Raw genomic sequence first — 25,373 nt, forward strand, 5'->3', positions numbered from 1 at the left:
CTCTCTATCTTTTTTTTTTATATTCTTTATTGTAAATCAGGTAGTATTATGGAAGAAGGCTAAACAGCCTATGATCAGCATAACAATTACAACTGTGAAGTAAACACATATAGGCTTATTGCTATTCAAACCAATGTGGAAGGAATAGTGCCGGGGGAAGGCAAGTAAGGGTGTACAGGAAAGAAAGGAGAAGAAGGAAAAAAAGGGGGGTGTTGGGTGATTGGCAGGAAAATATGGGGGACGGTGGGAGGAGAGGGGCTGGAGGGAACGGGGTGCGAGTGGTGAGAGGGACTGTTATTGATAGTTTTAACAGATGTTGTGGTGTTCAGGATATTCAAGGTAGGCCGAGTAGGCAGGACAAACAGAGTGATCATAACAAGTCAAGTGTTCCAAAGGATCCAAAGGAGAAGCCTCGTAAGGATATGTTTAGTGGAATATTGGGATGGATCACCATGGTATAGAGTCCGTCTCAGGCCTACAATACTATCTGGTACAAGTGGTTCAGCCGAAACCGACCCACTATTGTCTTTCAAGACAGTTAGGGAGTAATCAAAAAAAGTAGTTACGCAGATACTCGTTAGGATACGGAGTGCAGTTCGGGCGAGTTGTCCGCCATTGGTAGCGTCTAGTTCTCGGAGTCCGCCCCCCAACGGTTGTGTGCAAGAAGGTTCGGGAAGGTCCTGGTTAAAGCATTCCATGAGAGCATAGCCCCTATTGGACAGGGCAGGTAGTCTTATGCTAATCGGGCGGAGAGCAATGGGTGGAGTGGAGGAAAGAATGGGGAGGAAGGGAGAGTGAGGAGAGTGATGAGAGGGGAGGGAGAGTGATGGAGGGGAGGGACATGTCCTGTGAATAGGTGAGAGCTAGAGGGGTGATGGCAGTCAGAGACTAGAGGATATGGAGCGAAGCTAGACTGTGGGGAGAGTCTATGAGTCTATAGCATGTTGCATGGGTTAAATCGCGTATGAGCGGGAAGTAGAGAAGAGACTTAAGATTGCAGCATAGGATGATGTTTTGAGGTTCCTGATGAGCGTAAATGGGGGTGCAAGAAAAGATGTAGGCAAGGAAATGAGGGAGTGAGGGAGGGAGGAGGGGAAAGGGAGCTGATGACCTACCAGCAGAGGTAGGAATTGGAGGGGGAAGAGACAGAAGGGAGGGTAGGAAGAAAAGGGGGGAAGTGGGTCAGTAGTGGAGAAAATTATGACAGAGACGGTCCTATAAGAAATGGGTTCCAGACTTTGTTGAACAGGGCGCTTGGTCCTGTAAATTGTAAATAACCTGTTCGTGTGCAGCTGTTTGGATCATAGCAGTCATCCACTCTGCTGGGGTTGGGGCAGCGCTGGATCTCCAAATGCCATTTTTATCGTAGCTTTTCAAGAAGGGGTTGCAAGTAAAGATGGCTCACTAACACATTGTAGAGGCTGGCAATTACGCCTCTGTGATGGACCCATGTTTGCAGATAGGCAACGATTGGAGAGGCCTTGATCTCCCATCAGGTGGTGCCCAAAGCTCAGTGGAGACAGTGCTTGAGTTGTAGATAACGGCATTCTTGGCTGTGGTTGATGTTGTACTCCTCTCTGAGCTTGTGAAACGACTTGGGCTGACCCTAATCCATGACGTGGGCTATACAGTCAATACCAGCCAGGCTCCATTGAGGCCATCTCAGAACAGTTCCCCTTATTTTTATACTGTCATTACCCCATATGGAGGCGTGGGCATGTACAGAAGGATGTACTCCTAGTAGACGGTGGGCCCTTTGCATGCTGAGCGCGTTGCCAAAAGGATCGGGTTGACTGGATTGGTCTGCAAGGATCCTGCACTATACAGGCCTCCAAGTCCTCCGTGATGGGCCAGCAGGAGTTTCTCTGTGGACACCCACTGTGGAGGGTCCGGTGTTCCGGGTAGCAAATAAGTCAATTGGGGTAGCTGAAGGGCTAGGGAGTAGTGCTCCACTGAGGGGAGTCCTAGACCCCTGCAGGAACGGCACACAATTATTTTTGCCGGCGTCAGTCGTGGAACCACAAACAAAGGCCCTCATCGAGGCGTCTATCATCCTAAGAGTGGAGAGGGGCACCAGTAGGGTAAGCATGCCTATAACATATGTAAATCGCGGGAGTGTGATCTTTCTCACCACCTGTACTCTGTCCCACAAGAAAAGACCCAGGAGCAACCACTCTGCAAAGTCCTGCTTCATACGAGCCACAAGAGGGTCCAGGTTGTACCCAACTATGCACTCTAGACCCCGGTTAACAAGGGTTCCCAGATACTTGAGGCCGATCGGGATCCAGCGGATTGGGAGACCATGGATTGCAGCTCTCGTCGTTATCCGCGAGAGAGGCAGCGCCTCGCTCTTGTCCCAGTCTACCTGGTAACCAAACAGGATTGCAAAACCTGTCGGCAGAGATCTCGCCAAATCAGTTAGCGTTAGTAAAATGTCATCAGGGTAGAGGTATATTTTCAAGATTTCGCCAGCTAGGAAATTCCTGAGATCTGCTGAGAGTGGGGGATGTAGCTGCCAGTGGGTCAGTTGCCAAAAGGAACAAGAGTGGCGACAGGGGGCAGCCCTGCCTCGTACCTCTTCTGACGGGGAACTTATCCGATAGAAAGCCCCCACAATTGACTTGCGCCATGGAGTGGTCGTATAGTAAACGGACTTTGGAGATGAATTGTTCTCTGAGACCAAATTTTGTCATAGTGGCTAACAGGTTGGGCCATTCAATGCGGTTGAACGCCTTCTCTGCATCTAGAGATAGGGCTAGAGCCTCCTAAGGTTTAAGGTCTTGTGCAGGGTGTGGCAGAGAGTACCCATGTGGTTTCTGGAGTACGGCCCAGTACAAACCCCACTTAGGTTTAGTGAATCAGCGACGGTATGACCTTGTGCACCGCGCCGCCAAGACACTCGCCAAAATTTTGATGTCTCCATTCAGGAGAGATATGGGCCAATAACTGCCACAGAGTAGAGGGTCCTTGCCCAGTTTTGGTAGAACAACTATTGTAGTCTTGTTAAACATTGCTCCTAGAGAACCCTCCCAACACACCTCTTCGAGTGCCTCGTGGACAGCGCCGACCTCCTCTTCACCAGCCCATTTATAAAATTCTGCGGGAAAGCCATCCTTGCCTGGGGATTTGTGGAAGGGGAGATCTGAAATAGCTTGAGCTATTTCTGCTCTGCTTATTTCACTGTCCAGGAGGGCTTGACCCGCGTCCGAGAGACTAGGTAGGTTGGCGTCAGTGAGGAAGGTCTCTATTTGGGTGGTGCTTGCTACCGTTTCCGGGGTGTAAAGATGTTGGTAAAAGGGCGCAAATTTGTTTACATTGTCATGCGGACGTGTTAGTATCTCTCCTGTGGAAGATGTGATGGCCAGGATGGCAGTGGCAGCTTCTCTCTGGCGGAGCTGCGCTGCCAACAGCCGCCCAGCCTTTTCGCCTAGCGCGTAGTGCCGACCACGCAAGCGTTGCAGTGCATATTCAGCCTGGGAGGTGTAAAGCTCATTGTGTGCCATGGGAGCACATTCTAGCGAACGGCGTGTCGCAAGAGACGGCTCAACAGTGTATTGCCTTGTAAGTCTCTGGATGTCATCTTCAAGGGTCCTCTGGCGGGCCGCCCTGTCTCTGTTGACCAGTGCTGCATCCCACATCATTTGGCCTCTCAGGGTCACCTTCGCAGCCGCCCTGAGAATCTGTTTGGAGGCCCCGGTGCCAGCATTATCAGACATGTATGTGGACCTGTGGGCTTGCAGCTGGTCCTTCCCTTGTGAGGAGCAGTAACGGTGCACAGCAAAACACCATGGTTTACGACCAGGGGATGTTAGACCCGTTCGGATCGACATCTGGATAGGAGAGTGATCGGAGAGCCTGCTATCCAGTATACGAGCGACTTGTAGTTGGCCCACCACAGTATGTGATACCGTAAAGTAGTCCAAATAAGATTGGGTTCCGTGGAAGGGTGAGAGAAAGGTGTATTCTTTGTCCATAGGATGGGTTAGCATCCAGTAGTCCACTAGACCTGTATCAGTCATCACATCGGTTAGTAGCGCCCTGTCATGAATATTACCCACATCTATGAGGCCCGTCCTGTCAAGTATTGCATCTCAGGCCAAATTCCAGTATCCCCCTATGATGTAGCGGGTTGTCGCTATTTCAGTCAGGAGGCGATTTAGTAGCAAGAAGAACAGCCGTTTAGAATCGATCTGCGCATACACAGAGCCCATGCAGAGAAACGCATCTTTCAATTTAGCGAACACATATCTTCCCTCCAGGTCATCCACACTTGAATGACCGTGACGGGTAGGGTTCTGCGAAGTAGTATTGCTACTCCACATTTTCGAGGGATTCCACCACCTGCCTCCCGTTGTGCTGGACAACAGCTAAAAGGCACCCTTCCCACCCAGTCTCGGCATAGTTTACTGGTTTCCACTGTATCGAGATGCTTGTCCTGGAGAAGAGCTATGTCTGCCCTCTTCGGTTGAAGGTAGGACAGTATTTTCTTTTGTTTAAAGTAGTTTGTCAAGCCACTCTTGTTCCAGGAGAGAATCTGCAGTGGATGAGTCGTGTGGGGGATGGTTCCTGACGTGCTGGCAAATGGAGTGGGTATGAGGAGGGGGTAGGGTTATGATGTAGACAAGGGCTGAGCAAGTAGGGAGGGAGGAGGTATTTCTTGCTGTGTGTAGTAGAGGATAGGTCAAAGGGTGCAGGGAGGGAAAGCCGGTAGGCATCAGGCGGTCCCACGCAGTATGGGGGTAGGGGTAAGGGGAAGTTAGAGAAATGGAAGAGGACTGAAAGGAGGAGAGAGGAGGTTGGGAAGTTGAAGGAGAGGGGTTACGATGAGTCGGGGGAAGGGGGAAGAGGGAAGAAAGAAGAAGTGAGAGAAGGAAGTGAGAGGGAGCGGAAAGTAGCTGGAGGTCGGCTGGGTGAGCTAGGGAGCAAAGCCCCTTGGGGTCAGATCTGTGGACTGTGGGTCCTAACCTATGGGATCCCTATGCACAGCTTGTCGGGACCCTGCCGGGGGGGCACCCCAAACTGCCGTTGTTTGAGGAGTGCATAAAGGCTGCCTGCGGAGGGAGGTATATCGTAGAGGGACGGAGGGGAGGAAGGTGAATGAGGGTTGGCCCACCTTGGGAAAGAGACTTGAGTGAGAGAGAGGGGTAAGCCATCAGCGCGGCCCGGTACTCCCCCGCCAGTGGCAAGGGGCAGGGTGTATGGGGAGGGGGGAGGAGGGGAAGAACTGTTAATGTGACCATGAAGATAAGTCCGTGCATCTGATTGTGCCCCTTCACATCTCACCAAGGGGCGGCGTTTCAGGGCGTCTATAGTCCAGTTGTGGTATCATGTCATGGTGGAGGGGCCGTCGCTCTCGTATAAGGCTACTCCGTAGCTGAGAGAGAGTGCACCCCTTATAATATAGCAGGGGACTACAAAACCAAGCTGTTCGTTCCGGCAGAAATCGTCTCCGTGAGGGTTGTGGGGGGAAGGGGGAAACAGGGAGGAAGGGGAGTGTGTTGGATGGGGAAAGACAATGATAATAGACCTATAGCCTATGAGGTGAAACCAGTATCATGCAGGGAACATCAGGCATTAGAGTGCACCACCAGCATGCATTTATATAACATTTATAAGTAAGATCCAATCAATGTCTGATTAGTGCATGCTTGGCACATGGTCAAGGATAACACACGTTATAGAAACATACAAATAACATGTATATCAACAACAACAAAGTATCCAGGCAAGCACTCATCCATCCGCCGGGTCAGTAGCGGTCTTCCTGGGCTTCTCAATCGAACTCCTGGTCCCCAATCATCGCACATCACAACTACAGTATCATGTGTCAAGTAGGAGCTGGGGCCAGTTTTAAAGAGATTTGTCCCTTTCTGAGAGTTGGGTGTGGAGCATCACTGCCTGTAATACTTGCCCCCTATCGTCATGTGTCCTTGTAAGTCTTTCTAGATCTCTGCCTCTGGGACGGTGGTCAGGATAGTGTCAATCCACCCCACCTCGCTCTGATCCTGGGGGTGGCGAGTCATAGCTATCCCTTGGTTGCTCTTGTGGTCGAGCTGGGGTTGCTGTGTCCATAGGTTGATGCTGAGAAGTGCCCAAGAAAAGTCCCAGATCCTCTGGGTCATAGTAGTCTTTGGATACTCAATTTTTGGTGACACACATTCTCCTGGATTGAAAAGGCCGTATTTCATCTCCAGTTGGCGTAGATGGGGCCAGAGAGCCAAGAAAGCTTTCCGGCAATCATTGGTGTCCTTTGAGTAGTCAGCCGTTAAGCGAATGTCATATCCTTCCACCTGGAAGGGGCCGTGGGTTTGTGCTGCCTGGAGAAGTTGACGAGTCTGTCCATGTTGCAGAAGGCAAGCAATGATCAGACAGGGTCTGGAGGCTCCATCCGGACATCTTGGGCCTAGCCGTTGTTCCCGTTGGAATTCTAATGGCAGATCGAAGGTTAGTGCTGTCACTTTAGGGAGGTCTGATCTGAGGAACGCATGGACGTCGGGACCCTCCTCGTTTTTCGAATCCAAAGAAGCAAACATTATCTCTTCGGCTTCTGTCTTCCAGTTCCGTTAATTTACTAAGTAAATAGATAAGGTCCTGATCCCTATCTTGGACTGTATTCATGTATGCTTCCAGGGTCACCACGCGATGTTCCAACCCCGTTACCCTGGATTGAAAACCTGCTATATCCGAACGCATGGATTTGGTCTCCAGAGTCAAGGAGGTTATGGCGGCGTCCATTCCCTCTATCCTGTGGCTTACTGCAGTGATCTCCTAAAGTATCTGGTCAATGGTCGAGGGCTGCTCCTTATTGGACGTAGTGGAAGGCTGTGCAAGTGATGGGGTCCCACAGTAGGGGAGACAGGTCGTTTGAATTGTAGGGCCTCGGAGAAAAGCAGCTGTTGCGCCGGTCTGCCTGAAGATTTGTCCATCACTTTGGCACCGGGCATTTCAGGTGTATTGTGTGGGTATGGCCTTGAAGAGCCTAGGCCTGTGCGGAGGAGGGGATCCACTCCGTCAGGTCTTCTTCCTGTTTCGATAGCCGATACGGTCGGCTGTATAGAGGCCAGTCAAGAATCAGTCCTCTTGTCGCTGTCTAATGTAGAGATGATGCCGTCCACAGTACACTGAGATCTTTAGGCTGTGCCAGCAGGGAGAGCTGTGCTAGATGGGTGAGGGGAGACGTCGCTATAATCTAGGGACCGATGGAATGGAGGGTACGGGGCAACGAAGTGGCGTCAGATACTTCCTTGACGCCGGAGTCCCACCGCAGTCCCCACTCTATGTCCACAGGTCAGCGCAGGTAGGGCGCAGCAAGACCACTTAGGGTACAGAAGGGGGGTGTATCATTCATGTCTGGCGCAAAGTTTGGGCGAGAATGATAACATGAAAAGGAGGAAAAGGACCTGCAGTAGCAGCCCGGAGCTATTATGTGGGGCGAAGAAGAAAAACCACGGCACATCCCAAGCGGTTATAATGTTCCAGTTTATTCCTCGTGATGTCTTTAGATGAAACAATAATCTGTGGCCCAAGGTAACATCTTGGAGCCAGAGTCAAGAGATGACAACAGAAATCCTTTTCAAATGAACATCAGCCCAAATAGACAACAGCCGACACGTGTTTCGTCTGGGTAGACTTTATCAAGGCTATGATGCAGATAAATAGCTCAATATTCCAAAGTACCAGAGACAAATTGATGTCTTATGTTTTGAGAAGGAGGTCGAGTAAGAAGAGGCTAGAGGACCATGGTAAGCCTAATCACATATAGTTCCACCCAGGAGCTCCAAGTACGCGAGGTGTCGAGAGCTGTACGGCTTTCGTACTATTATGTGGGGCGGGTGACCCCTCTGGTTGGCAGTAGTCGGCCGGAAGTCAGAGGGCCCTCAGAAATGATGATAGCCAGCAGGGTTCCTTGCTAACGTAGGTGTAGCGTCGCTGGGCTCTCAGTAGTTGGGGAAGCGGGCATCCATGTGTCAGCGTTGTATCCCCCTTCGTGCTCTTCTTTGCAGTAATGGGTCATCCAGCTCACGAGGTAGCTTCTCCTACCATTCTGAGTGTGTCCCTCACCCCTGTTTGCGACAATAAACACCCCAGCTTACAGGCATTCGCTCTGAGGTTGGGGCAGGATGAGGCAGGCGGTACAGTTCAATGCGTCACTGTGACGGACTTTGGTCGCCTCTCCCTGAGATGTGGTCAGCATATATGTTTGTTGAAAGGGAGACTGAGGGGGGTAAGGGGAGTAGAGGCAAAGCCAGAAACCTCCTGCTGCCGCCCTGCCTCCTAAGCCTCCGCTGCCATGATGTAGAGCTGCCCACTGCGCACCCCTGCCTCGGCCTCTCCGGCAATGGGTGGGGGTCTGTAGACGTCCAAAGCTCACATAGAGAAGTTTGCGGTGGTCGCGGCCCCCACCCCCGTCCCCGGACAATGCCCACAGATGCGCGGAGCTCCCGGACTAGGCGGCCATCTTCCGCCATGGCCTTGACCACACCCCTGATGACTCTCTATTTTCAAATGGTACAAGCACACTGGACTTGATACTTCAAATGATGTAGCAGCTACCCTGATGATTACATCCACCATGACTGAACCATTCATTGATTCCACTTTTTGGTTTGTTCCCAATCCTTTCCTTTTCCTGTGCACTTGTAAATAAACACCATTAAACTACATATTATGTTTGAGAGTCATCTTACATCTACAGAGATCAATGAATAGTGAAATTTCTGGCTTAGACATGATATTCACAAATGTACCAAATCTGTTAAGTTCTTTCTCACATGTACTGTTGAATCTGAGTTCAATTACAGACAATGAAACACATCAACAATCTTCAAACCCTATTTATAGCACTTTCCTTCACATAGGTTGACAAAAAGCCAATGATCACACAGTGAAGTACATCTTTACAATGTTGTCCTTCAGCATAGGTGTGAATAACTGACATCCCACAGACTACTGAAGTTAGGGACATGTCAGTCATTGTCTATCCAAATAGGCAAACATATTGGTTCAATGTATCATCAGATAAAGTCTTGTCACATTCCCATACCATACATTCCAAAGAGATCAGTACAAATGTCCCCAGTCATGGAACTCTCCACTTACCATGGTCAGGTATCTGTAGGCATGCTACTCACCTATGTCAGTCCTATCACACATGCACAGTGGCCTGCAATGAGGAAACACAGTGACAGCTACATACAAGTAAGATAGTACCATTATTAAACCAATGAGAAGGGTGAGGTTATGAATTGCACAGGATGACACGTAATAGACACAAGACCACACAAATGACACCATTGGACCCAGATAACATGGGACACAGGTCTATTGTGTGGAACAGAACACTGCCATCCCGCTGTCTTGACAGTCAGGAATGGAACTAAGACACCACCAATAGAATGCCATACAAAATCTGGATTAATCCATGTCCACTTCACAAGCCAGACCTGATTATCCCACTTGCAGTAAGACAATTCAGAAATGACAACCTGAGGATAACATTGGGAAGACATCTACAAAGTAAAATTGTGCAACAAAAGTTATAGGCAGGTAATGGTAATAAAGATGTATATAGACATGTCCTAAATGCAGTGGTAATGCAGATTGTGCATTGTGACAAATATTAACAAAGGAGATCACCACAAAACTCACAACTCCATGTACTATATTGCATGAACACGTGGGATATGTACTTCTAAGCAACTAATGACCTGTCTGATGGTCATACAAAGACCCTTCTCAAACATCTCTAAGTCCACTGTAACACCACTTAATCAATCATTTTACAGAACAACACATACCTATAGTCAGTTGAAGTACTGATTGATGAGATTTGCATGGATGCCTCCACCTTAATCCTCACCACTGTCACCCTCACTTGGCATTTCTGCATCCTCACCTAGTAGAAACACTGGCTCCCCCTCATCTGGGATGTATGGGGTCTGATGTCTCAGGGTGAGGTTGTGGAGCATGCAACAGACCACAAACATTTTACATACTTTGGTGGGTGAGTAGAGGAGGGCTCCACCAGACTTATCAATTCTTTCAAGAGTAAAGGTCTGCTCCACACCATACCTTGTCTTTCCCTGGGCCTAACTGAAGCAGATTTCATCTGGTGTGGTTGGGTACCTCACTGGTATCAAAAACCAGGGTCGGTTTGAGTAGCGAGAATCCCCTGTAAGGAATTGTTACATGTGTGCAAACATAAATCTTGAACATCCTCATATTTGGCAGCAGACATACAATATTGACACACATGACATATATGACTTACCTACCAGCCAGACCCTCTCTATGTACAGTTGTGTCATCAGAAGCAGGACATTGCTGTTACTCAAGATGAAGGCATCATGGACTGAAGCTGTGTACCTTGCACATGCTTGTGAAATGTAGAGGCCTGCCAAACACACTACTTGGACATTTATGGAGTGAATGTTCTTCCTATTCTGATACAAATGTTAATTGCCATGTGGGGGAACAATGGCTACATGGATACAATCACTGGCTCCCACTACATGTGGGATGGGATGTGCCAAAGCATAGACATCAGCCTTCACATGGGCCAAATCTTCATGTTGTGGAAATTGCATGTACCTGTCAAGGTGTTTCAACAATGCAGAGAGTACATCCTTCAAGACCAAACTGAACATAGACTGGGACATCCCTGCAGTTAGGGCCATGGTATTTTGAAAGAAGCCTACAGCCAGGAAATGAAAGACTGACATGACTTGTGCAATGGGTGTTATGCTATTGGGATGACGAATGACTAGCATTAGATCTGGCTCCAACTGACAACAGAGATACATGATTGCCTGCCTATCCAGGTGGTAGATCTGCTTGACATGTCAATCCTCCATGGTCCGCAGGTCCACTAGTGGATGGCCCACTGGAGGTTTTCTGACGTTTCTCATGCCAGGGTAACTATGATAGAGAAAATAAGAAGGTATGTCTATCAGTCATTGTGTCCATTGTAAGTGTTAGAATACATATGTCACACATAATACTTGGACATGCCAAATGATAGTGTAGAAAACTGGCACACAGCACAGACCTTAGGAAATAATGACTCATTACTGCAAGCTCATTCATTTTCCTCAATTATGACTTGGAAATGGAAACGCATATCAGTAAAAGTATCTGTGACATCAACACTCTTACTATGTTTCACAATTAAAAGGCACAAATACAATCTATCCAAATGCATGAAGGTGCTGACTATGCCACAAAAGATACATTACATATGTCTAATCAATATTACATCATGTCTATCAAATCTGCATATATATACATGGTTAGTCATAGCCAGCACCAAAGACTATGGCGTTGAAATGTTTCACAGCTTGTGACACAATTTTAAATGACCTTTTCTGACCATCTTAGGACCATAAAATGGCAGCTGGCTGACCTACTGTACTGGACATTAGGAAATAACCTGCACCCGCCTGCAGAAGTCGTCATGGCGAAAGGTGGATACTATCATGGTGGACATTGCCAATGGGACACGTAGCTGCCTTTGGAGGTCTTGTGCCATAGGTGATGTTCGCCAGTGGTCATGGTCTCTTACGTGGCAGACGTTACCGCCATGTCAAACTTCATCTCTCAATTGACTCCTGACACTGCTGCCAGCAAGACTTCCAGGATCTGAGCTGCTGTGTACTACCTCTGGGAGCAATCATGCCACATCCTACAGGTGATAGGGCCCCTGCCTTCTCACCTGAGGAGCTGGAGAAGGTAGTGGAGGAGGGCCTATCCCTGTATAGATAGCTTTATGGTGCACCAGAGGAGCAGGTGAGTGCACCATGTGCACATAGGTTTCATTAGCTCAACTATTCTTTGTTATACAAAGCAAAGTCTGATGAGCAATGTTTCTGACAGTGTTCCTAGAGTTCATAGGCTACCAAAGTTTGGTTAGAATGTGTGATTTCATGGGCATATATTTCTGTTTGGTGATAGATGTTGATTCCTGAGACATTGCGGAGAGTGTTTTATGTATGTTCCCTGACACACCTTTAGTTAGTGGAGTTGGTATGCCAGACTACTACTGGAAAAACATTTATTCATACGTGTTTGCTGTCTGGGCATATGTGATGACATGACAGCTGGTGCTGGAGCTGCATATTGCCTGCCTGTTTCCACCTCACATATGAACTCACTGTATATGCTCATCTGTCAGTGGAGGGGATGTTCAAGACAGTCTGGCCCATATTTATACTTTTTGACGCTAAACTGCGCTAACGCAGTTTAGCGTCAAAAAGTTTTGCGCCGTCTAACGCCATTCTGAAGCGCCATGCGGGCGCCGTATTTATGGAATGGCGTTAGACGGCGCAATCAGACCGGCGCTGCCTGGTTTGCGTGGGAAAAAACCACGTAGACCAGACAGCGCCGGCGTAGGGGGAAAATGGCGCATGGGCGTCTTAAAATGGGGCAAGTCAGGTTACGTCGAAAAAATCGTCTTAACCCGACTTGCGCCATTTATTTTCGACGCCCATCCCCCATCAACATGACTCCTATCATTGTAAAGATAGGAGTCATGCCCCCTTGCCCAATGGCCATGCCCAGGGGACTTCTGTCCCCTGGGCATGGTCATTGGGCATAGTGGCATGTAGGGGGGCACAAATAAGGCCCCCCTATGCCACCAAAACAAAATATAAAAAAAAAAAAATCATACTTACCTGAACTTACCTGAATGTCCCTGGGGTGGGTCCCTCCATCCTTGGGGGTCCTCCTGGGGTGGGCAAGGGTGGCAGGGGGGGTCCCTGGGGGCATGGGAGGGCACCTGTGGGCTCATTTTGAGCCCACAGGCCCCTTAACGCCTGCCCTGAGCAGGCGTTAAAAAGTGGCGCAAATGCGCCGTTTTTTGTCACGCCAACTCCCGGGCGTCTCTTTTGCCCGGGAGTATAAATACCACGTAAAGGCCTGGGAGTCATTTTTTAGACGGGAACGCCTCCCTTGCATATCATTAACGCAAGGAAGGGGTTCACGCTAAAAAATGACGCACATTCCGGGAACTTTGGCGCTATTCGCCTCTAACGCCATAGTATAAATATGGCGTTAGTTGGCGTTAGTTTTGCGTCGAAATTGCGTCAAAAAAAACGACGCAATTTCGGCGCAAACGGAGTATAAATATGGCCCCCTGTGTTTGGCTTGTTGTACTAACTTGTTAGTAACTCTGCCTGTTATAGTGTGGTACATGTAGACATGAGATTTCTTTGTCTATGTCATCCATGCAGTTCAACGTCCATCAGAAAAAGGGGATTTGGTGTGCCATCACCAAAAAAGTGCAGACCCCAGGGGTCCACAGCTAGTGGAGCGCCTACTGTTGGAAGAGGTGGAAGGTTCTGAGACACTGGGCTTGGAAGACCCCAGAAGCACAGCTGAGAATGTCCTCCCAGTGAAGATGGGGTACCCGTCGGACCCTGACCCCCAAATTGTCCGCATTTTGTCGGTGTCCTACCCTGAGTTGGATAGGTGTTTGAAGCCAGCATACCAGCCACAAGGGGGGTAATTACAGACCAAACTCACTTTTTTTCTTTACCAGGTGACTGAGTGATGTACCAGATTGTTAGTGCTGACAATGTGGTAGGTGGAAAGTGTCACAGATCTCCTTTGAACACATTAATGTACAGTAGCCATCTATAGCACACAGGTGTGCACATATTTTTTTTTTATTTTAAGGCACATTACTCAGCTATATCGTCCCATCAGTACAATAGCACATAATGGCGCACATATGACTGTGTCATATGTGTACCACTATACAGCTTTGCATAATGGTACACATATGACTGTGTAGTGTGCACTACTATACCGCTTCTTCTACCCTGGTGATTGTTAATTCACACCAAATAGTCAATCCTCTGAATGTCATGATGGTAAGGTACCTAGGTCCTTGCTCTCTGTCCTCTGCAGTGTGTCAGACATACTCAAGTCATCAATAGTTTATATACAGTGTCTGAGAAATGACAGCATCATGTGAGGCTGTGATGTCCATCTGACATGTCATATGACATACAAGGTTAATATCTTCACACCTCTTGCAAAGTAATCCCCCTTGGTAAGTGAGGGATGAACATAGACATTTGTGATGTTTGATCAGAGTTAACAATATGTATGTTGGATACCATTAATTTGTTGCCATTTCTATTGGGACACATAAATTTGTGTCAGAGGGAGGAATGTTACTACCATGCCAATGTTCTTATTAGAGGAAAGTGGCCACACAGCATTGTCCTTGGGCATACTGTTGTAGGCATGAGACATATGCAATGGTAGCCTATTCACAGTAATATTCATGACAGATATTTGTCAACATCATGTGTCAACTGAAAGGTTCAGTCATAAATCAACAATGGAAATAGTTATATCTACCTGCAGTTGTTATGAAGGGTATGTCAACAAAGTCCTGGATGTTTGCAGACCTAATGTTGGCAATGACACCCATGTGGTGCAGGTGTGGTAGTTCACATACACATGTGAGTGTATCCAGGCTTTTGGCTTGCATCATGGTTGGTGTACCTGTCATGGCAGTGTCACATGTGCTTTGGCTCTAATAATCCTCCAAAGACAGATGTAAGGCTTGCAATGTCTGATGTGTTGACAGTGACATTGTCAGTCAGTGGCCTATTGATGGACTAATTCCATGATTTGGTAGGTTTGATAGTCACCTTCCTGCAGAGTACAATAGTCCATTTGTAAGGTACATATTATTGACAAGTTGTGGGTGTGTGTGAGACTTTGGTCTGAGTTTACTTGGCCCTTACATTTCTGATAAAGTTTGTTTCAATGACCTAGTTGCCTTGGTCCACATTGTATTTTCAGTGCTTGATATATCACTATTGTTGCATGTGCGTGTCACGTGTTCTGACTCCTTGACCTAAAATTGTCATGCGTATGGCTTGTTTGCAGAAGGCTTGCTTGCCTTTACTTTACAACATGTGTCATTGCCTGGTACATGACATCATGGTAAAATACTTGTATGTGTTGATTATGTGTTTTTGATTAGTGGTAAGCAATTTCACATTTCTAAACAATTGCTTAATTGGTGCTTGAGTATGTTGTTGTGGACAGATAATGTGGCAAAGTCACCTTGTCATGGTATGGTCAGTGTGATTGGTCAACTGAAATCATGGTATTGTAGATGTCAATTAGGTATCTTAGCTGGTGTATAACAATGCTAATATTGAGGGACATACATCATAACTTGTTGTGACATGATGGTGGCACAACCTGGGGGTGTTGGTGAACAGCAAGTAATGAGACATGTATTATATATGATGGAAGTGTTATCTTGTGAATGTGATGACCCTACTTCACTATCTATTTTCAGCATCAGCACCAGCACTGGCAGGTGAAGGAGACAGGGCACAGCTAAGTGGGGAAGATTCTGGCCACAGGACCTCCAGTCACAACATCACTGACAGTGAGGACCCCAGTGGCCTGGATGGCGAGGGGAGTGCCACAGAAGAGAATGGATCAACTACATCTTCTTCGGAATCCTCCTCCAGTGGCTTATCCCTAGTGGTGGCAGACCCATCTGGGACCACTCCAGTATCATCTCTGTTCTCCACCCCCCTTTCTAACACCGCCCTCCTTGTAGCTCTCCACCCAGTTGGCCGTGATTGCTCATCCAAGAGTGTGGACATCTCCTTTGCTGCAGGCACCTCTGCCCCAGCCCCTGCAAGCCCTACTGCCCTCAATGAGGAGGCTATTGACCTCCCGAGGTCGATCTCTGTGGGTCAGTCGAATATTGTGAGTGTAATCCAGGGACTGGCAACTCAAAACCAATAGAGCAATGCATTCCTGGAGGGCATTCACAGTGCACTAGCTGGCCTAAAGAGATCATTTCAGGCTCTGGCTTCCACAATGATGGCAAAAAACACCCACCTGCAGACACGCAACAGTTACAACCTGCCCTGAAACCCCACCACCCCCAGCATCACAGACATAACACTTGACACACCTGCAGACACCACACCAACATTCACTGATCCAGCCACCACACCTATCCTTCCCACAGACAGCACCCTAGCAGACCTTCAGACATCCATCCCAGTCAGCTCACCCACAGACACCATAACCACCGACACACCGACATGTAGCACATCCACCATACCTGCAGTCGCCACTCCAACAGACAGACCCCAGCACCTCCACCCCGAGCCCAAGACACATAAACGCCCTCACTCACCCACCCAACAGACACCTACCACCCACAAGCATACCTCCCACAAACACGCACCCAAGACATCCACACCTAAACATCAGACAACCACTCCCTCAACACCCAAACCCCCTTCTGATGACTGCCCTCTGAGTCAAAAAAAGTTTTTGTTTCTTAGTTTGACCTTTCTCCTACTCTTCCCCCCATTATACCTCTAAGAGATCTGTTTCCCTCCCCAAGGCCATCCCTTCCACCTCCACGGCCTCAGCTACCCTACTGCCAGCACCCATACCCCTCCCCCCACAAAAAGAAGTCCACCCCTCCCAAAAAGGTTCAACCCCCTCCCCAGTCAAGCCTAAACCCCCCTCCCAAGCCCAAACTCCCCTCCCCCACCCCACCCAAGAATCCCTGAGGAGCATGCCTGTCTCCTTGATGGCCCTATCTGTGAAGATTACATGGCAGTAAAGAATCAAGTAGGTGCACCATGTTGTGCTTTTGATGCAAATTACTTTTGCATGTAGGGACTGGCCAATGGCCTTGTACTTTAAATTATCTTAATATCAATATATAATGATAACTGTTGGAGCTGGCCCTTTTCGCGTGTTCATTGTCAGACTTTTTGCCTCCTTCCTCCTATTTTTTCTGAACTCTGGCTGTTGGCTCTAGGACTCTGAGCACTTTACCATTGCTTATCTTTGCTACGGTGCAGGTGCTCTACATTCTAAAGTTGGTATGATTGGCTTATACCTAATTGTCACATTTAATTTACCTGTAAGTCCCTTGTACAGTGGTATCCCTATACCCAGGGCCTGTAAATTAAATGCTTCAAGTGGGCCTGCAGCGCTGCTTGCACCACCGACCGAAGTGGCCTTTCAAACCTGTCTCAGGCCTGCTAGCGCAGGGACTGTATGCATAGTTTACTGCCACACGGACCTGGAATCTAAATGTACCTGCTAGGCCCGGAACTTCCCATTTACTACATGTAAGTCAACCCTGAGGTAGGCCCTAGGTAGCCACATGGGCAGGGTGCTATGTATGTAGAAGGCAGTACATATGCCTGGTTGTGTGGCCTGTCCTGGTAGTAACAAACAGCTTATTTGGTTTACCACTGCGTGAGGGGTGCCTTCACATAGGATTGCATTGGAAATGCCCTGCTTTATGTCTAGGGGATATTGTCTGATTTATGAGGGGTAGGTATGTTTGGTATGGTTGTAATGGTAGTGAGAAATGCTGCTTACTGGTGTAGGTGGATTTTTATTATCATTACAGAAATGCCACTTCTAAAAAGTGAGCATTTCTCTATGATTATGACTTTGGTGTTTTGCAGCTTGACTCCAATCCACATCTGGGCAGAGTGACAGTTGGGCTTTGTGCATACGTTTCAGACAGTCTGTACACAGGGAGGGTGGAGGTGTCATAGAGGTGCATCTGCAAATTGCATGGTCTTCCGGTGCTGAGATAAGGGGAGGCAGGGCATACTTGCATCTGTAAACGCTGTGCCCATGCCTCACACAAAGGGCTTGTTTACCCCAACTGGTGTTTGGAGCCTGTGCTGGAGGAGATAAGAAACACTCATGGAACCAGTTGTAACTGGTTAGAACCTCCTCTCCCCCTCTTTATTAAACCTTTGAAAAACTGAGTATAAGTACAGGGGATGTTTCCCCACAATTTAGAGACACTCTGAACTATAACATGCTTGTAACTGGACACAGAATGCTGCTGGAGGTACTCACCAGGAATCGCCTTGGACTGCTGCTCCTGTGCTGACCTGTGGCCTGCTGGGTCATTAGGAGGAACTGCACTGACCTCAACTCTTTGTGCTGGCCTTCTGCTAGGCCCTAACGCCCTGTGTACCCTTTTGTGTCCCCAGGTGCTGGGTGCTGTGACCCCTGACCCCTGCAATTGTCTGTGTGCAGCACGTGAGGAGCGCTGCTCTGCCAATATACATGATGCCTGAAAACTGCTTTTCCCTGTTGTGGCTGCAGAACATGGAGAGTGTTTTTTTGCTTTGTGCTGAGAGCCTTAAAAAGTGCTATTTTAAATATTGCTGTGGGGCTCACCACCGCAACCCGGGCAGGTCAGCTGACTCGTGGAAGTGTGCGATGCGCCCCTTTCATCTGTGTCCCCGAGGGATGGGAGCGTATTGGAAAGTGCCTCCGGCGGCACCAGTAGGAACTGCTTTTGAGACCAACCTCACTACCACGGCCCGGGGACAGTGAACTGCTCACACATCGGATTGGGTGCTGCAGGACGAGCCTCCAGAGCCCCTGTGGGCAGTGGCGACCCCGTCTAGGATCAGGGGTCCATATTTGAAAACAGGCGGGGTCTCGAGCCAGGAGGCTCGCGCCCCTCCCCGGACGACCTTGGCTTAAAGGGGGGAAGAGGTAGGGCTGGTTACCGCAGTGGAACACGGCTGACCAGAACAGGAGGAGAACCTCAACGGGAGTCTGTTGCCGGCCCAGTCCCTTTTAACGACCCTCCTCGCAGGGGCAATCTTCTTGTTGGAGGCACAGGTATCGGGCCGGGGTGGTGATCCTAGGAGAGCCCGGCCCCGCTACCATTACTCCTGCCTGTCCCCCATTTAGAGCATAGGAGCTCCTGTGTTCACCTACGGAGCTGGTATTTCCACGCCTAATATGATATAAGTGATGGTGTAATGCTGATAATGTCTGGATATTTTTCTTTGGCGATACAGTGTTTATGACATGGGTGTTACAGTGATATGTACATTTCTGAAGATGTGTCTAAGGCATGTGCATTCCTGACCATGCTGCCGCATTCAGGCATAGGTATGTTTCATCTGATGTGCTCTCATGAGTGACTCCTAAGCATTCCTCATAACATGTTTTCATGACTCACCATACATTTTCCTGATGTTCCTGGTATGGCAATTATGAAGATCTTGTGAGATGTGCATTTCTCTAGTAATGTGACTCCTGACTATTGCTTATGTTGCAGAATAATAGGAAAACTGTGTGTTATGTGTGACTACTGATGGTTACTGCAGAGTAACAGCATTGTGTAATGTTCTGACAACTGCTTAAGTGGTAGGATATCACTGACATGTTGTGTTTGGTCTAATAATGTTGTGTACAATACAGCTTATTTTTATATAACTTGGTGTTATGTTTCCATTATGGTGGGGATAGTGCGTCACATGTGTTGTGTGTGTTGTGCAAACACTTTACACATTGCCTCTGGGTTAGGCCTAACTGCTTGTGCCAAGCTAACAAGGGGGTGAGCAGGGGTTATCTTGGGTATGTAACTCCCTCGCCCTGACTAGAGAGGGTAAATCCTGCCTGGCTTAGGTACATACCCTAACCAACCGGAAACCCCATTTCTAACAATAACCAACGAGTTGTTGGTGTTTCTGGCTAACTCTTTGTCCTGGATTTCCTTTCCTATGTGTGAGTTGTTCTTGGCTGACATTGGTTGAGTGCCAGTATTTGTGTGCGTATGCTGCTTGTGCTTCCTGTATTGTGTGAGCAGTCTGTGAGGTTGCGTGCACTGCTTTTGTCCCCTTGGGATAGGGTGTGTGTTGTGTAATAGGCATGTGTATGTAGCTGAAATGTTGTTGTCATGGTATTGTGTTTTGTTTGTGTTGATATGTTTGTTGTTGTGCTATGTTGCTTTTGTCTGTTTTTACTATTTGATTGTGCATGTAGTGTGCATTGCATTATAGGTTTGTTGTGCTGTGTGGGTGTGTCAATTGCTAGGTTGTATGATTGTGTAATTATGTGTGTTCCATCACAGATGGTTGTACATTGTGTTGTATGTGTGTCGAGTCCCTGGACAGTGTTGGTTGTGAGTGACGTGTTTACATTTGTATGCTTGTGGTGTTGTTACTGTAGTGAATCCTAGTTTGTTTTAATGGGAAATAGGAGTTAGCTGAACCTTTGGCTTGCAGACTCATGCTCCAGTCACCTAGTGACTTTTACCCTACTTAGCTTGCCCTGTTTTAGCGCATTTATTTAATTATATCTTTTAGGATTGCTGCCTTATTTCTAGTTCAGCCAATGTTTTAGTTTCACATTATCAGTGCCACCTTGGTAAGGCATCAATAGCAAGCAGTAAAGATAAACAAACTGTAGGTGTTCACATTAGGTACTTTCCCTCTTCATGCCTTCAAGGGAATTGTTTACAGAAATTGCCATCACAAGCATGTATTGTTGTCTATTGTTTAGGAACAGACCTACGTCAGGGGTCCGAGCAGATCTGTATAAATGCACCTCACTTAAACAGATAGAGGGATTCCAACCAGATGCCATTGCTATCGATGCTGCATGTTGCCTTGACGCTGACCCAGTCTTTGTGTCCCTAAGGAGTCTAAGCTAGAGACCTAATTCCAAGGAAACAAGGGTTGGGGAGCCCTTCTCCTGGACATGGCATTGGCAGATTAGGTTTTACACACCTAGCTCTGTTTTAGGTTAGAGATTAGGTTTACATCATTAGGGTATTAGGACATATTTCACATCTTATGTCATTTCATGTCATTGCAAGATGGTGGGGGTCTTTGTATTAATGACTCTTGTCTTTATCGTTCTGTTTCTTGCATTATTCATTATCTTAATCATTGCAGCCCATGCAACATATCTTATATCACAGTTTTGTTAAATAAAATCTATTGAAACCTTACTGCATCTCCTTCATTGCCTGTGTTTGATTGAGACTTGTTGTTCATGTGAGAAAGGGGTAGCCTCCGTTTAACCACAACACTCCCTGAGAGGTCACACTTTTGAGTCCATGTGTGTAGGCTGGCACAAATCACCTTTTACTGTTTGGGTTTCTGGTGAGGTGCTGTTTGTGAGCCAGGAGCGTTGGGACAACAGTTGAGACTTGTTGCAGGATAGGTATAATCGCCTACAAACATAAGTACTATCATCCTTAAACCAGCAGTCTTGCCTAGAGCATGAGTCAAACTACTACATGCGCCACCAACGGTAGTGTTTAGGCACTAATTTACGGATACCATGATTATCACTATCTCACATACAACAGGTACCCTAAGTACCATTATACTGAGACATCCGTGGCCTTTGGGAAGATCCTCCTCAGCAGAACAGGGACCACCTAATCATGCTGTAGGTTGTTTGAGCTTGAACTCATAAAAGGTCTTTTCTTCCTACTTGGTGTTCCATCTCTACCTATTTCAAAACATGGCTAACAACATAGAAATTCCTTAAAATGCTAGACAAGCATTGACATTACACCTAGTAGCGCGTGGTTTAAGAGAAGAGGGTGGGGATGTTACATTCATAGTGGAAGCTAGTGAAGCTTATCAAACAGAATTTTTTTATTCCTGGGTTCACTTTCCTAAGGAAGATAACACTACATTCACATTCCACATATACATAATTGCAAATGTACCTCTTCGGTACCAAACATACCAGTATCATAAAATACTGCTCACTTATAAGGAGTATCAGAACTGGTTTGAAGGCACCCTACCACATGTAATAGAACCAGTGAGATTAGGTCCCTTAGGTAACGACGGACCTATGTGGCCTGTTTGCCACATAGACACCTCACCCAAGTATATAAAATATGCAGGCAGCAGATCTGTGCAATTTATACACTGAACTAGTAACACCTTACAGACAACTTGTTCAGTTCGTAAAGCGAATTCTGAACACAAAACCAATGCATCCAGCACCACCAGCACCTGGGATGAATCCACAAACAGCACATACTATCATGGGTAAGGTATCCACAGAATGAGAGAAAATCCCGTTCTGGATGGCACAGAAAACAAATCAGCTGGAAGCTGTGTTTCCGCATACGGGACCACAGGAAAACATGGAATTCTCACAATGTGCTTCTCCTTCAGAATGGTTCCCTCGGTGGATGACTGTGCCACATGGGGACAGCAAATGGCCTTCAATCTTTACTGGATGCTTTTAACACTTTTATGGGAAACCTTGCCCTTAAAACTAACAGAACAAATCCTTTGCGATGAAGAGTAGCCCAAAGTTATCAAAAAGTAAAAGATTTATTCTGGAAGGAGTGGAAATACTTAAAGTTCCTAACTTCACCTCACCTACTTGGGGGTTCTTATTGATGTTGATTTTAACTGGAAATTGTTAATTAGTGTTCGCATTTTGCAGTTCGAAAGAGCTATTGACACAGTTTTCAGATTTTCAAGGAAACTGGGACATAAACCAGTAAAGGAAATGCTGATTGTTTTTAAAAGTAAATGTTTTTCAATTGCCTCATTCGAAGCTGGGGTGTGGGGTTATACAGATTGTCTGAGCATTCAGATAGTGGAAAACAAGTTTTTGAGAAGGCTGTTAGCAGTCCCTTAATCTACTCCAGCTGCATTTAGCCATGACGAAGTAGGTTGGAGGGGTATAGCTGACCACATAAGATTACAACCTTTATTGCTCTGCTTAAGAGTCTGGCTAAATCCCAAAGCTCATCTGTGTAGGTCTGTGATTACGGATTTTTTGTCATTGACTCGGTCTATGGACAATCCCTGGCTCAGATATGTTAATTTTATGTTCTCTCGTCTTGGCATAGGGGATTATTTCCAGGACCCCCACCTCCTTGCCGGGCGGGGGGGCTAAAGAGAGGATTAAGGACCTTTATTGGCCTTCTATTCATGATTCAAATTTAACCAATGACACACCTGGGGATCTGGAGAGTCCGCCGCCACAGTCATTACATTTTAAGCTATACCTTAACATCATCATTTCTGAGCGTTACAGGTTCCTACTTACCAGACTTTGACTGAAGTCCATACATTATCTATTAGCATTTCCCACGCAAGGAACTTGGTTTAAGAAACTTCCACCATGCAGCTGTAATGGTAGATCGCGCCAAAGCACTTTTCACTTTATTCTTTTGTGCAATTTATACACTGTACCTAGGAGAAGGATTTTATGTCCCGTTCTCCTCCCCACGGGCATTAGGCGTAGTCACATTGCCTTTTCTTATTTACAGGACCTGGGAAGAGAGGTGACAACAGAGGCGGTGCCAAATTTTATAAATGCTGCTATTCGAATTTGTAATTGTTATTAATTATTTTTAATGTTTTTTTATATTGATATTGTTATTTATTTATTTTTATCTCTGATTAAGGTGCATATAATTGATTGTGGGCCTCATTCGAAGTCTGGCGGGCGGCGGAGGCCGCCCGCCAGACTTCCTCCCTCCAGAATACCGCACCGCGGTCGGAAGACCGCTGCGGCTATTCTTAGTTTTACACTGGGCTGGCGGGCGACCGCCAAAAGGCCACCCGCCAGCCCAGTGTAAAACTCCCTTCCCACGAGGACGCCAGCTCAGAATTGAGCCGGCGGAGTGGGAAGGTGCGACGGGTGCAGTTGCACCCGTCGCGAATTTCACTGTCTGCAATGCAGACAGTGAAATTCTTGTGGGGCCCTCTTACGAGGGCCCCTGCAGTGCCCATGCCATTGGCATGGGCACTGCAGGGGCCCCCAGGGGCCCCACGACACCCCATACCGCCAGGAACAGGATGGCGGCATGGGTTGTCAGAATCCCCATGGCGGCGCAGCGAGCTGCGCCGCCATGGAGGATTCTAATGGGCAGCGGAAAACCGGCGGGAGACCGCCGGTTTTCCACTTCTGACCGGGGCAAAACCGCCGCAGTCAGAATGCCCTGCGGGGCACCGCCAGCCTGTTGGCGGTGCTCCCGCCGACCCTGGCCCCGGCGGTAAGGAACCGCCGGGGTCAGAATCAGGCCCTGTGTCTTTTATGGCTCTTATGAGACAAATAAAGTATTCTGATGATTATTTAAATATCCAAATTGAGGAAGACGTGGAGTGCACCATTGGTGTGATATTCTGGGATGAACTTAGTTGTGATATTCTGCTGGCCGAAAGGGACTGGCCACCCGAGCACATCCGTAAGCTCCCACGTAGGGAAGATGTAATTTTGCCTTCTTTCTATGATGTTGTTCCAGAAGGGGTAAAACAAGCCTATGCTGTCAATTGGGTTTAGTGCAGGCACCTGCATTGTACCGCAATCATGTAGGTTGGGACACGGACCCTCCTTGTCATGTAATACCTATCAGGTCAACACCCCAGCCTCAGCCACAATATCCTGTCAAACAAGAAGCAAAAGCTCCAGTGAGGCAGATCCTCACTCAGCTCGAGTACCAGGGAGTAATTGAGCCCTGTGTCTCTGCAATTAATAACCTGTTATTCCCCATTGCAAAGCCAGACCATTCCCATTGAATAGTCTTAGATTACAGACATTTAAACAGTCATACATGTACATACGCTATACAAAATTCACATAGCACAGCATTAATTAATAACATAGTGCGTAAAAAATACAAAAACAACCTTGGATATTTCTAATGGTTTCTTCTGCCAAACCTTATCACACAAAAGTCGTGACCTGAGTGCATTCTCATTTGGCACACAAATACGCTTCTGTTGTTTGCCCCAAAGCAACAGGAACAACCCAGGGCCATCCCCGTGTAACATCAATATTACATGATGTTGATCGCAAGACGTTGCCCTGCGTGGATGACATCTATCTCACAGATGACGTTCTAAACATTCATCTTGCCAGGGTCGATCGCTTTTAGGATTCGCAGCCCTTATTGCAACTGTAATTTTAGGAAAACTAAACTAGCCTTTTTCAGTGTATTGTTCCTGGGATACAAGCTATCAAACGAGGGGAAGAGCATAGCCCGACTTTCTGGAGAAATGTGCTCAACTCCACTCACCTAACACTCTCAAGAAACTATGGGCCAAATGAACCAAAGGATTTTACCCATTCTGTGTCTATGGGAAAAAGCTTTCGTACATATGGCCCTATATTCCTTACTTGGTTTCTTAAACTTTGGCAAAACTGACATTCCTGACTATGTGCACCGTATCAAGCCACTCTATGACTTAATACGCCCTGATTTGTCTAGCCGACACTGGCCAATTGAACACACATGCATCCTTAGGGAATTGCATCAGGACATACTAGAAGCAAAACACTTGCACACATGTGACAACAAAACAAATTTGTCTATCAGGATTATAGCTGGTGCCATTGGGTTCACTTATGTCTCCTTTAATGAGGGCGACACAGTGGACGTAGCATATAAACCACATTTATACTCTGATGCAGAACAATGGTTTACACCCACAGAAACAAATCTAACTGCATTTCAGATGGCTGTCATTAAGGAGAGGCCATTTGCCCGAGGGAAACTCATTATTGTCGTTACTCCGGTGCCAGCCTTCGAGGCAGTCACTAAA

The sequence above is a fragment of the Pleurodeles waltl genome, chromosome 3_1, assembly GCF_031143425.1.
Source record: "Pleurodeles waltl isolate 20211129_DDA chromosome 3_1, aPleWal1.hap1.20221129, whole genome shotgun sequence".
Lineage (NCBI taxonomy): Eukaryota > Metazoa > Chordata > Amphibia > Caudata > Salamandridae > Pleurodeles > Pleurodeles waltl.